Source organism: Camarhynchus parvulus, chromosome 6 (assembly GCF_901933205.1).
Source record: "Camarhynchus parvulus chromosome 6, STF_HiC, whole genome shotgun sequence".
Taxonomy (NCBI): domain Eukaryota; kingdom Metazoa; phylum Chordata; class Aves; order Passeriformes; family Thraupidae; genus Camarhynchus; species Camarhynchus parvulus.
Window position 1 is genome coordinate 10,550,127 of NC_044576.1, and position 13,961 is coordinate 10,564,087.

General features: G+C 37.2%; 1 protein-coding gene across 1 annotated transcript in view; it reads right to left on the minus strand.

Annotated features, from left to right (window-relative positions):
• SH2D4B (SH2 domain containing 4B) overlaps positions 1-13,961 on the minus strand; it is a 57,308-nt gene that overhangs the window by 12,117 nt on the left and 31,230 nt on the right. The gene's annotated exons all lie outside the window — the stretch shown is intronic.

The following is a 13,961-nucleotide window of genomic DNA, read 5'->3' on the forward strand; positions in this document are numbered from 1 at the left end:
AACTAGTCTTTTAGTAGAACCTTCCTGGCTTTATACAACTCATTCCAAGGCAACATTGCCAGATGACTCTCATTGCCAGGGGGAGCACATGGACCAAAGGCAAGAAGTAGCCTTGGCTGGGATGACCTTCCCGCAGAGATCTCAGAGCCCAGCACTGGCTGATGGGCAGTTGCAGTAGGGGGCATGGGGACACAGATCTCAATACACAGAGAATAGGGAAAGTTTGTGAAGCTGGAGGTAATTCTGGAAACAAAGGCTCCTTTAAAAAATAATTTAAAGAAATATGTAAAAGCAGAAATTATTTGCAATTCAAAATCAGCAGTCACTGAACACTTCACCCGCTGAAAGCACCACGATGAGAACTGAGTGCCAGTTCCCTGACTTGCTGTGCAAGCTGCATTTGGAACTCAACCCACTGCTCACTCAGCGTGTGGAGATGTTACTATTTCCCACTGCCTGCAAGTGAAAGACAAGGGTGAAAAACTGCAAGTGTTAAAACTACTGTCAGTCTCGGGGATTGTTTTGGAAAAAAACCTGTCTCCTCAGATTTTTATTTACTTGCAGCATCTTCCTTCTCTCAAGGCTATACGCACATTTAACCACCAGGATTTTCTTTTAAAAACAGTGTCAGAAGAAATACTTGTACTTGCAAATCTATGGGTGTTTAATCTCAACAAGAAAGACAAGCCAAGCACAAAACTTCAACTGTGCAGTCTTTTAAAACAGCTACATATTTTACTATCTCTGAAATAAGCACTGCTGACTGAAGTGTGGAATACTTTACAGGACATGTAAATCCATAATCATTATTTTAAAAATTAAATGCGAATGGATATACATATATATATTTACTTATTTTAGCACCAGGTTCAGCTTCTGCACTACACATTCAATATATTGATGTTTCTCAATAAGTAAGTTGCTTCTTTTTGTCTTCAAATAATTTTGACATAAGAGAAATACCATATACTAACACCAAATATATATTTTTTCATTAACAGTCGTTCAGTATCGATATATTAGTTTTGATGCTTCTGAATTGTGAATACTTGGTTGCTTAGGCACACAAACATTTAAATTTGCAGTGCAGACTGGCTCCTTTGTGTAACCTGTTCTAAAACCATGGCCACATTTATGGGTATATAGAAAAGACAATAAATAATGATCATTCATTTAAAAAGGCTGCTGTGGGCTAAGAAAAAATGAACTCCATCCCAGCCAAAAGCAGGACATTACCCCACCATTTGCATGCTCTATCATGACTATACCACTTGTAGAGGAAAACTGGATTTAATTCAGCGCCCATGGATTTCATAATATCTACACTGTGGTAGATATTATCCTGAATAAATTATATAATAAATCAGCATAAACTCTGGCAAAACAGCTGGGGCCTGATTAGGCTTCTTAGCCTTGTATACTGTGCAGCCATTTATTCTGAGGCAGGTTTTCACCCATTACACCCATTTTTCCATCATCTAATTAAGTACAGAAAATAAAGAAGAATTAAAAAATAAGACCCATGTCCACACAGACTGGACTGAAATGATCAGCTGCCAAAAATCTTTCTAATAATAATAGCAATAAATTACTTAGAATTTTTTATCAAAATTAACAAGACGGCAACATTAAGTCCTCGTGCAGTTCCCTGTACCACTATTGCCATAGCTGTAAATGGCTAGGAAAGAGAGTAACTACATTTACTAAATGCAGGAAAGGAATTAATTGTTTAGGTAATAGGAAGCTACAGGCAAATTTCCTCAAGCCAAGTGAAAGGCAGAAAAATGGACAAGAATACTCTGAAATCATGGCAGCCACATGACACAAACTATAAAAAGGCAAACAAAAGCAAAGCTGATGCGTCTGTAACACTACATTTTATGAGTATTCCTGCCTTTATCATGTCATCTCCACTAAGCATTTGAGAAATTAAAAAACCCAGCAAGATAAAATAAAAACCCACTCACACAAACACACACAAAAGGTAAAAACAAAAAAGCAACAACTAAAAACTGGAGAGAAAAGCAGTGCATTCAGTCATGAGCCAAATTATAAAAAGCCTGCAATTCTTAGGGGTTAAAACTCAGAGAAAAACAAGAGTGCCACTTTCTCAAGCTCATCTCTAGAAAAATAGGAAAATAATTTTACAAAAAGGTCATTCTCAGGCATTCTTTCCTTCTTCACATTGTTATAAAGTTTTTCAGTAAGTCTTGTATAAAAGCAATAGAATGTTTCATTATAAAAATAAAGAATGTTTAAGAACCTTTTCAATACATATTCTAGTTTTTCATTATTTTTTTGAATTAAGATAAATCCCAACACTTCTAATTCAGACTTAGAAACTGAACTCACTGTCTTTATCAGAGGTTTCACATGTTTTACTTGGATGTAACAAAGCAACCAAAATATAGACTATAGCTTCAGGCAAACAGGAAATATATCCTAGTCCTATTTAGGAAAAATCTTGAAATAAATGAGATATACTGAATGAAAGCACATTTTAGAACACTGAAGAAAAATTACCATGTTAGTGTTTATAAAGAGGAAGAAAACTGCGTTGGCTTTAGACTGGCAGATGGATTCAAATAATTTTCTGTATGATGCATCTCTGAATGAATCCTTCAATTACTTTCCATAAAGGCAATTAATCTGCTGTTCTACCTAAAACAAACAAGCTTCACAATGACTTCAATGAAAGAGCAAAGTAAAATGTTGACCTGAGTAATGACTCTTAGATATTCAAAATCTGCTTGTGTGTAAACTGAAAGCCAAAGCTCTCCGCAGACATCCATGCTTAGTAAGGTTTACTCACATGTCAAATTGCTGTGAACAAATGTCTTGAATAGTGTAACACAAAGTAGACATGGGTAGGAAAGGTTTTGTAAATCTACTGATTACTAACAGAGAGGTGATACCTAGGCTGGTCATGTTTTTTGAGCATTATGAATGTTCAGCCTTCTTTGGGAGCCTTCCTGCTACATTGCTAGTTTAAATGCTTTATTTATGCTAATATTGATTTGCTATTCAGCGCACAGGGAATGCATTATGAATAAAACTTCATTAATTCAGTGGTCTCACTGTAAAAGCGTTTGCCTAATGAACAAACACTGAAATGTCTAGAAGATAATTGAGTTACATGGTAGTAAACAAAATATTACACTACAGCCTCTGACAAGCTGTTAACTTGTTAGAGTTGCTAATGTTTTCCACTGGCCTTTACGAATTGATACTGATTTGTATTGATTTATCTATGTTTTTTATCTGACTACATGGAAGTTAGGTTTGGATTCTTCTTGCATACAACTGAATTCTTCAGACCTCTAGTTTGACTTCAAGCAGCAAGGGTTGGATTTTAGATCCTGGGGCCATTTCTCAATGTATTGTCTTTCCATGTGCCTCATGACACAGCTGAGGGTTGCTGCATGCTCCTAGGTGAAACTGAATTTCAGCAAGAACCTAGACTAGTGCCACAGATTTGGCCCACAGTTTATGGCCTCTCATGAATACCCTGAGCAGATACCAGCTGATAAAAGCAGTCGCATGGTGCAACTGGCTCTGCAGTCACCACAGCAGTGTGCGAGTACAAGGCAAGGAAGCTTTCCAGGAGGCATTACTGATACCCTTCTTGGCCATTAATTAGACAGAAGAAAAGCAGTGGAATGCATTCTCAGTTTACTTTTAACTAATAAGGAAGCCCTCAGTTTTAAACAAAAAAATGTAGCCCACAATCAAAAATTACTGATGAGCTCTTCTCCTTTCTATAATTAAATTAATAGATCCAAAAAGTACAAAATCCTGATTATATAACCAGAAACACACGCTCACAATGGTCTTTAAAAGCACATATATCTTACAGCTCACCTAGAATGCTATAATCTCAAGGGTGTTGAAGAAGCTGTCAAGACACATTTTCCATAAACTTGAATGACAAGTGTACTAGTAAATCACAGTGTCAGCAGAGCTCACTCAAAAGGAGGAGTAAAACAAAAGCCACAGTTGACATGGAACCCTGGAAAACTCAAATTTTCCAGCTGAATGTTTCAACAGATAACTAGGCAGAAAATATACTGTGTTCTTTGCTTTACATGCTTTTCTCTCAGGTGAAGGAAAATGTTTTTCCCTTTAATATATTCCCTTTGTGTAAAGTTTAAGAATGCATTTATTTTCTAGGTACCTTAGCAATCTGAAATCTATTTTTATCTGTGAGAAGCTTCCAGATGACATCACTGATCTCATAAGAAGTCATTCTACATGTTTTTTTAATCAAGTAATTATTATAACCTTTATTGCTAAAAAGGGGTACAAATTTAAATCATGGTATATCTGGAGTAATTTCCCATATTCAAATTAAAACAGCAGGTCCAGATAGATTTCTACAAAGCATTTTCTGGTACTGCTTAAGAAACTGTACTTCTTTATCTAACTCGAAGAAAAGTAAATCTCGGCACAATATTGATAACTAATTTTTCTTCTCACACACTTGGCTAGATTTGGGAACCTTAGGCTAGCTTTGTTAATTACAGTGCTTTCTAGCTGCTTGCAGCATTCTTGAGCATTGATTTCTGGTGCTGTTCCTCAGAGGGAAAAGTTACCTTTAATCACTCAATAAAGTGAGCCAGACACCGAAGCACTGTTGAAAGTCAAATGAGAACAACATTGGGATGGTAAAAACTTCACACCTAACGAGTGGCAGTGTAGTACCCATGTGCAGCTCTGCCAGTGACCCAGTTCTGGACATCCCCTGGGGTCTGACATGGTTCTCATTTAAGCCACCCAAAACCAGGCACTAAATTGCCTCATTTCCTACCAGCAGTAGAGCTAAGGTGAGTGAGTTAGCAGCTAGGCTCAAACTCACAGCAGGAGAATCTGAATGAGGGGTTTGAAGCCACTACTCAGAAACAGAAATTACTTCAATGGAGGAACCAACTTCATCTCAAGTTCCAAAAAAGTTATAAACAGAAGCAGCCACAAATTTTTACTTACTTTTTGAATCCAAAGTCTGGAATTAACACTAAATTTTGTTAATTCATCCAGTGTCTTTCATTTACACTAAATTTCATTAATGAAACATGATAAAAGGATCTGAACTCATACAGAAACTGTACAGAATAATTTGTTCCTCCCACCAGCTAGGTTCTCAAAACTTCTGTCACCAGCCTGTAAACAGTAGCATGGTTAAGACAGAAAACAGGAGAGAGAGTTCTGTCCCATGACTAATGAACTACTACTTTCTTGTACTTTGGATTGAGTATCTATAAATGTTTATAGCACACCTCAAGTTGAAAAGATTCCTTTTATCAAGCATATTGGAATGAATTTATAATAGCCACATGCACTCATGAAAGGTTCATGCTGTGTTTAATTGTGAGAAGCAGTGGTAGCAGCACTGGCAGAATGGCCCAGGGAATTACATATAATTTAGATCTCAGTCCTCTCCATTGTGGATTAAGAACTCTTGTGTATTTTGTTATGGATGTTAATCTTGGATAGAGAGCTAGGGTTGGAAGCAGCCAGAGCCAATGTCAATCAGTGTGCCAACCTGCATGGCTCTTTTGGAGCTTTTCCTCTTCAAAAGAGTCGTGAGTTTGTGATTTGACAATCCCATTCACTGAAAGGCCAGGAAAAGAGGGAAGAACTGACCTTTCTGAAGTTGAATAGGGAAGGAAGCTGTCATTCCCTTAATGTTTGCAAGGGAAAGGCAAATTTCTGTCTCCCTCACTCCACCCCATTTTGCCTCCATGCCAGCAGCACACAGTACAGTAACACACACAGGTTGGTTGCCTCAGTCACAGAAATCTCTTCACTTCCTTTCTCTACCATCTCCTACTGTTTACCTCCTGCAGGGAAAGCAGTTCAAGCGTCCTGATCTGCTTCTAACTGGGTGAACTGGAATTAAGCTAAACCAGCAACATATTCTCTCTCAGGCCCATGCTTTCCCCCCTGCATGGCTACACACAGTACCTGCTGGTACCCTGTTTGAGAGAGTTGTCTTTGCTTAGCAGGAAAGCAGTATTACTTCAGAGGAGCTGTCAAACGAATAACTTGTAATCTTTTCCCTTGAGGCTGGATCAATAGGACTGCAGGTTCAATGCTTAGCAGAGCAAGAAGAAGGACCAATAAGGCATCCAGCTTCTGGGAAATCAGGGAAATTTACTGACCTCAGGTCTGCAAGTCTTTGCTGGGCTTTAAATAGATAAAATAATAAATATAACTCAGTCTGTCGTAAGCTGATGAAAAAATATACAGAAGCCTGTGAAAGAGAAAGCACATTCTTGTAAGCATGCAGGCAAAGGAACAAGAGGTGCAGGCATGGCTGATGGACACTTAGATATAGACTAACAATGAGCAGGATATGAGCAATTCATGCAGGACTAACAAAGTTCTGCATAGGATGCCTGTGGTTTGCTAAAGGGGGTGATCAGGAAACAAACAGACACAGCACTTAAAGATGCACAGCATAAGCTGGATGTCTTGTGCTGGTAGGGACTGATATCTAAAAGTGCCTTGTGCATGGATAAACTCCAGCTGACACATCTACAGTGCCACTAGAAGGAGAAAGCATGATCCAGCAGGTAAGGACCAGACTACAGTACCTGGAAAAGGGTGTCACTGCTCAGATTCAGGCTGCTGGACAGATGAATAAGGCTTCTGCTTTTGCTTTGGTCACCATCAAATAACCAGAATTCCTTCTAGAATTGCTTCCACTTACTATAAGCAATCTTTGGGCTTTTTACTTGTGTGTAACACTCCTTATTTTGTGTAAAATGTGACTTTATGTCTTTACATATGATTTCTTCCAAATAACTCTTGCTCTTGTATCAGGTTTTTTATAAATTATTCTTCATATCTAAGCACTAACAACAGAGCTTTCTGTCCAGACACACCTCCCTTTGTTTTATGCAATGTGATAAAGCCTGAAGGAGTTGCAGTAACAGAGAAATGTACTCACACACAGACCAACTCAAAATGGAGACAGAACTGTAGTGAAAAAATACAGGTAAATACTGTAAGCTACCATGATGGCTTACTGAGCAAAATCATAAATGCTCACAATGGTATGCTCTAACAGTAGCAGATGGAGAAGAACATCTTAAAAGTGTTTTAAGTGAAAAAGGAAGATGTCTTCAAAATGTAGAGGAATTTGATTTTCAATATTTTTTCAGTAAATTCACCTGGGAGTAAACTCTCTGAAAAAGTTGCTCAATATTCTTCATTTATGCAAAGAACTGCCTGACAAACTTGAAAAACCTTTTTTTTAAAATTTATTATTTTTAACTAACCCTGCACTGTCTGGTATCTGTACCTGATCTGTTTGTGTCAGTGAAACTGTTAGCACACCACACCTGTTTCCCCTTTGTGCTCACATGTTCTTTATTATCTCTCACTCTAAATCTCTGCCATACCTGCTAATAAAAATTGCTGCCTTCTATCTTCAGAACATGCCAAATCTTTAGAATATAGCTTCCAGTTAAAAAGCAGTCAAGAAAGACAATGTCTTGTAAAAGAATAAGAAAGCTCATTTCACATTAGCAATTAGCCTATTTACATTAATTATTCAACTGCCTCATTCTACAATTTCCCTGCTGTTCTTTTGTGCTTCCTTTCTCCTTGCAGCTTGTTACAGCTCACATTACTTCACTTTGATACTTTGCTCCCTTCCAAGAGGAGCCATGAGTTTAAAACATTTATTTTGTTTGCTAGTAACCTGTCTGCGCAGACACTTTGGAACTCTAATGGTGTAAGAAAAACAATTCCAAAGCGTTCAAAAGAACTGACAGACTGAAACAATCATTATGACCTAAGTGGAAGGAATTAGTGTGTGAAGGATCATCTTATTTCTCAGAAAACAGAAAAACACCTCTCATTTCTTACAAAAGAAGCCAAGAGCTGAATTGAAGCTGAGGAAGCATTTGAGTTTTTTCATATGATGGGTCTGACTGAGGACAAAAATAATCAAGTACCAGAATCCACCATAGAACCTCAACACTTAACTCCAAATACTGTGTGATCTTTGAAAAATACTATCAGAATATCCAGTAAATGTTTGATAAGAATATGTTCAGGAAATACAGGAAAAGAATGTTTCATCTCACAGGAAGTAAAAGAAGTAAAAATTATCATGACTCTTATAACAGTTCTCATGTTCATATCTGCCCATGTAAAAAATATATATAAAACTGCAAGGACAAACTGGCTCATGTCTGGTGCTGCATTAAAACCTCTATGTGTAGGTTATAAAAATTACTGCTTTATAATAATTCTGAAGCAAAGTTACAATAGTGTTACTATTTAAAGGCAATGGTAGAAACCCAACTTGAGCAAATCCTCAGTCCTTGAAATGCAAGACAGACTTTCCAGCCTCACAGAGGGTTTAACAACCCCTCTGTATGATACACCAGAGGGCTCACATTCATCCTGCAGCACCACTCTGACAGGAATATCATCCTTCTGTGCCTCAATTCTGTAGTGGGGGAAAGCACAGGGCTAAGCAGCCTTGGTAATTCCTGTGCTCTGTGTAACCACAGGATGGGGACAGCAGAGGTGACAGCTGAGCCTGCCTTCCCATTCAGGCCTAACTACTTCTCAACCCTTTTTCTAATGTAGGCTTATGTGATGAGAGTGCAATTTGGTGTCCAAACTTATTCCATATCTGTTCTTCCTGCCAAGATTCCCAACAAAAGTGACTTCCATTCCTACCTAATTTTTCTGAGAAAGCCACACAGACTGGGGATGCTGATTGATACTAATTAAGTGTGGCATGACTTATTTTACACAAAATCAAGCAGGTGGCAATATCTGGCAGCCTGTGTTGACCTGGCTGTATCCTTGCAGCAGCCACAAGCCACAAAGCCTACAGATATTTGAACTGCTGATCACAACTGTGTCCATCCTCTCTGAGAACTGATTGGCAGAGAACAGAGAACTCTAACTTTTTAATAAAGGAAGTAAGACATAATCTCTTCTAAATCTCTCATCTTGAAAGAATCCTTTTTTTTTCAATCTTTCCCAGACAATGGTTCAAAATAAAATGTTATTTCTGTAAGCCCTTTTTTAAATCTCACTTCCCCTTCTTCATTACTTGCATAAATTAGAGAACTGGATCTGTCCTGCAAATGTATGCAACAGGTGCATTGACAGTCACAGTTTTCATTTGAGTCAGGAATTCTGCCTGATTCCATTTGAGATGTTTCCCAGCTACAGAATGTTTTCGATACCAAGCCTTGCATATAGCTTTTTTTTTTTTTTTGCATCCTTTAAGTCCTGTGGAAGATAGTGAAAAGCTCTCAGTGAATTCAGGAGATTTTTAACAAACTTTGTATCTTTTTTATCATTGGCTACAATTCTAGAAGAGAAAAAAATCCCAGACCCCAAGGGCTCAGTTTACTTAAGCAAATAGTCTGTGTGCACACTTTCTCAAATAGATGTAAAACCTAGATAATGATAAAACAGTGAATTAGAAAATAGATCCTTAATATCAAGAAGGCTGTACTTCTGCTAGATTTACAACATTTGCTTTACATCTTCCTAAAATGCATTTATTGAAAAACTGAAAAGCTCCTCTTCAAGAGCAGAAGAAAAATCATGCTTTTTGCTCAAAGCAGCAAACTTTATTCACTGTTAGATGTTTTTCAAACAAACCACTGCCATTTCTGTGTCTTTTAAAAATATTACAACACAAGCTACATGTTATATTTCCCACGGTTCAGCTATATGAATATTCCAAGTGCCCTCACTGTTGTTCAAGGACTCAGAATGAATAGACTTTCAGAAATATCTCCTTTATTGAGAACACCTGATTTGCAGAACCATTATCACTCTTTTGATGTGCTAGATTTTCCTCTTGAAACAAGTTTCTTCCTGAAAACAGCATTAGCTATCTGGGTTAAACCTTGATCTGTAAACGTTTGCAACACCTTCCTGATAAACTGAAAATTTTCTTCCCTGGCTCCCCTGACCTCAGAGATTATTCAGCTCCTGCATCTCAGAATTCTTTCAATCCATCCTTTGATCTGCTCTGATCAACTCCTCCACAGCTCCCCACTCCCTTAACTGCACCTCCACTCTGACTTGCCCTGGTGAAATGGTTCTCCACAACAGCACCCATGCTCCTGCAATTACATTTTAAAGGTACAGCCTTTAGGGCAACTACCTCATGTTTCCAGATCTGTGATATCAGCCTCTGAACTTTCCTTTCAACCTGAAGGCAAGTGGAGATCTGATAGTGCTGCAGCAGATGCTTGGCAAGCAAGCCCACAGCCACCCACAGACAGGTAAATAAATTCTGTATTGTGCTCCCTACACACCTGAGAGATCCCTGTTATATTGTATATAAACAGCAACAATCATAAAACATTGCTCTCAACTAAACCTGGGGAAATATTTTGAGACCAACACCCTCTGCAAAGACCAACACCCCTATATTCTCAATAGAAAATAACCAAACACAGAACAAAGTATGTGAGGGTGAACAGTCTAACATCTGAAGTTAAAAATACCAAAACTATCAAAAGTAACAGCTGACAAACTAATTGGAATGGGAAGAAAAAAGTTCTGAAGTAGATTGCAAGCATAAGAGAAAGGCTAAAAGACAAATGAAAGAGCGAATATGGAAATAATACACATTTTTGCTACCAGCAAGATTTTGTTAAATACTTAGGGGAGGAAGGGTCTTTAGTTTTGCTGCCATATGGAATTCTATCCCAAGTGTCTTATGCCTGCAATAAACTGAAAACCACAATTTGCTAATGTCTGTGATAATTTGGCAAAACTCTTCAACGTGTGGAAGGGGAAGACTGTATAGGGAAGACTGATAACTTTCCCTTTACTCAGCATGGGTCCCCTAGGGGTTTGAAAAGAAAAATCCTGTTCAAAGCTAAACTTAGAAAAACAAGGAATGCGTCCCCCTTTCCAGCCTGTTTGAGAGACAGCTCTCCCATCCTAAACACCAATTTACTTCCCTGCTTTCAAAGCATATCAGCAACTGGAATCTTGGCAAAGAATGTTCTTAATTCAAATTAACAAAAGCCTTTCATGCAACTTGATACAACATTAGGGTGCCCATATAAGTTTGATTAATATGCATATAGTCATCAATTAGCAGGTGGATGGATCAGAATACAATTATTAACTTTCTGGTTATCATACTGTACAAAATTTACCTTTAATTAAATTTAGACCAATTTCTTAGTTTTCATAGTCAAACAATTAAATAATATTTCTTTTCACTCAAACCTAAGGCAACTATTAGACAATACAAAATAAATAGTCACTGATTACATTCAATCCCATAATAGTCCTGGTCACCTTAATCACTGGCTCTGATTCTTCTTTGTTTTAACTGTTTGAGAATTGAGTATTGAGCGCTGTGGCCACAAAGTAGGCATAAGCTACTTTAAAAAAATGTTCATTGCTTCACAATCCAAATGAAGTAAAGCTCATATCATAATTTTATGATTTAGGACAGAATTAAAGTTGGGTTTAATTTATATAAAACATTTGAAAATAGATATGTATTTTTTTTCTTTGCAAACTTAAGAAAATCATTCTAGATTGGAAGGGCAAATGAACTGGGTTTTGGCAGGGATCTATTATTCAGAGCAAAAAATAACTGAGTTTACATGCAGAATTCAGCTGTATGTTACAATTTGTATCCTTAACATCAATTTTTTTAATGAAGATAACAGTAAAGCCTATTTCAAATGAGCTAAAAAACATCTGCTGAAATTTAGATAACTGATGATAATTTCAAGAGACAAATAGAGATGGATGAAGTTGAAGCTGATATTTATTTAAGAACTTCTTGTGAATAAAGAAAGAAATTTTGTGATTTGAAAGAGCTTTTGTTACTACAGATTTTACTACCCTGCTTCAAATGAAACATTTTGTAGTGATTCTTCAAATGAAGACAAAAGGAAAACTTCAGGTACATTAAGCAAGCCATATGTTACCGTGTTTCATGTACCATGAAAATGCCTCAGACAATGTGTATTTTTAAACAGAATCCAGATTGGTTTGATGACTTAAAGTGGAAAATAAGCCAAATATATGAGGATAAAGACGTTTGCATTATGATTTGTATTTTGCTACTTTAGCTACACACATCTGTCTCAAAGCTTCATCTCTGCATAACTAGAACAAGTTATATGTCCACAGCACAATTTGATGACAGTGAATCAGCTAATGCTTAACCTCAGCTAAAAAGCTGAACAGCCTGACAGTCAAAGCAGGCAAGCCAAGCTCTACTGACCCTGGAAAAAACATGTAATTCTGTAATAAACTGGTATCTACTTTTTCAGTACTGCTGCAATAGCTCACTCAGTGCATTGCATTCAAAAAACCCTTAACGTGAGGCAGAATAGTAAACTCCCATTTTGTGGTCCAAAACTGAGATATAAGAAAATACAGAAGTTGCTCAAGGATGTGAAGGACCTGATTATACCTGTTGTGAGAGATGCTTGATGTGACCCAGTGGCTCGAGTTGTCAGCTGTAATTCTGGGCTTTGAAGAATCGTTTTCATTTGTACTGCCAATGTCTTATACAAGTCAAATATATTCTGCTGTATATTTGTTCATAAACAAAAATCATTCATAATGTATCCTGGTTCCCTGAATACAATACAAAATAACAAGAGGCCCAGGAGTCAGACTCGATAATCCTTGTGGGTTCCTTCCAACTCAGCACAATCTGTGATTCTGTTTGGTTGTTCTCAAAGTTTGTGTCCTTTACAAACTGTAACACAGACACCAGCTAACACTACAAACTCTAATTATTACACCTGTAATAGCCTCTTTAGATTCCACTGCTGCAGAAGAGTTGCAAGGCAACTGAGTTCACAATTTACAATTGTAACAATTAATCTGACCAGAGCTGCAAAAGCCAAAACAACTCATGCAGCAAATAGGTACCAAAACAGCACACACAGGAGTCCCTGCAAAGAAAACCACTGAGCTTTAGACTGGGAGTGTAATTTGATTGTCTTTATCTGGCTCTTTGAGTGAGAGAAGGAAAAATTAGGTACTTTGTTCACTTTTATAAGTCATTGCATTCAATTTCTCAAGATATGATGAACATGATCTGGGAAATTAATGAATGATCAAGAATGTCTTAATTCTTCCAGTGATTAACAAACTAATCCAAAAGCCACCAAAATTAGTAGAAAAACTGCACATGCATTGGCTCAAGCCTAGATACCTCCTTATACAGAAACATCCTGGTTGGAAGCACGTCTGGCAAATGTCCACAAATGAAATTTTAGTCACTTGTCTCTCAGAAAGCAACCACACCTAATGTCTTCCCAAAGGAAACACACAGCACTGTCCACATCACTGTTTGTAAGAAATGAAAGTATTTAGAATTTACAAGCTGTACATGACGGACTTCAGTGTCTTTGACCAATTAAGCCAATGAAAATAGCAGCTTGTTGATGTCTTTTAACACATAAGGCTTTGTGTATCATAAACAGAAATCTGAAACACATGAAACACTCAACTTATTCAGAAATCTTCCTTGCCTGACTCACTTCAGAACGCCCACACATCCTCATCTTAGCCTTAGAGAATCATGAATGAGATGAGGGTCAGCTTAGTGCTTTGAACAAAGCAATAGACTCATCAAAAACAGCAAAGAAAAAAAAACAGATTTAACTTTAAAGTCTTGCTGGTCCTTCAATTAAGTCAGCTATTAAACCAGAACTTTTTTTTTAATGTCTAAGAATACTGAATATAAAGATCATTGCTAATACCTATGAAAATAAGACATCTTACCTGTGAATTTGATATCAAACATTCAGCTGTATTGCAAATACTATACAAAGCAAAAGTCTCAGAGATGCTAGCAACTCCAGCAGATAAGACAGCAAATTTTGGATCTGCATATGTCCCATTTCAGGAAAACTGCCTAACATTATACACTCTCAATTATTTTTGAGGAAAAAAACTAATAATTTTTGTTTGCAAAAGAA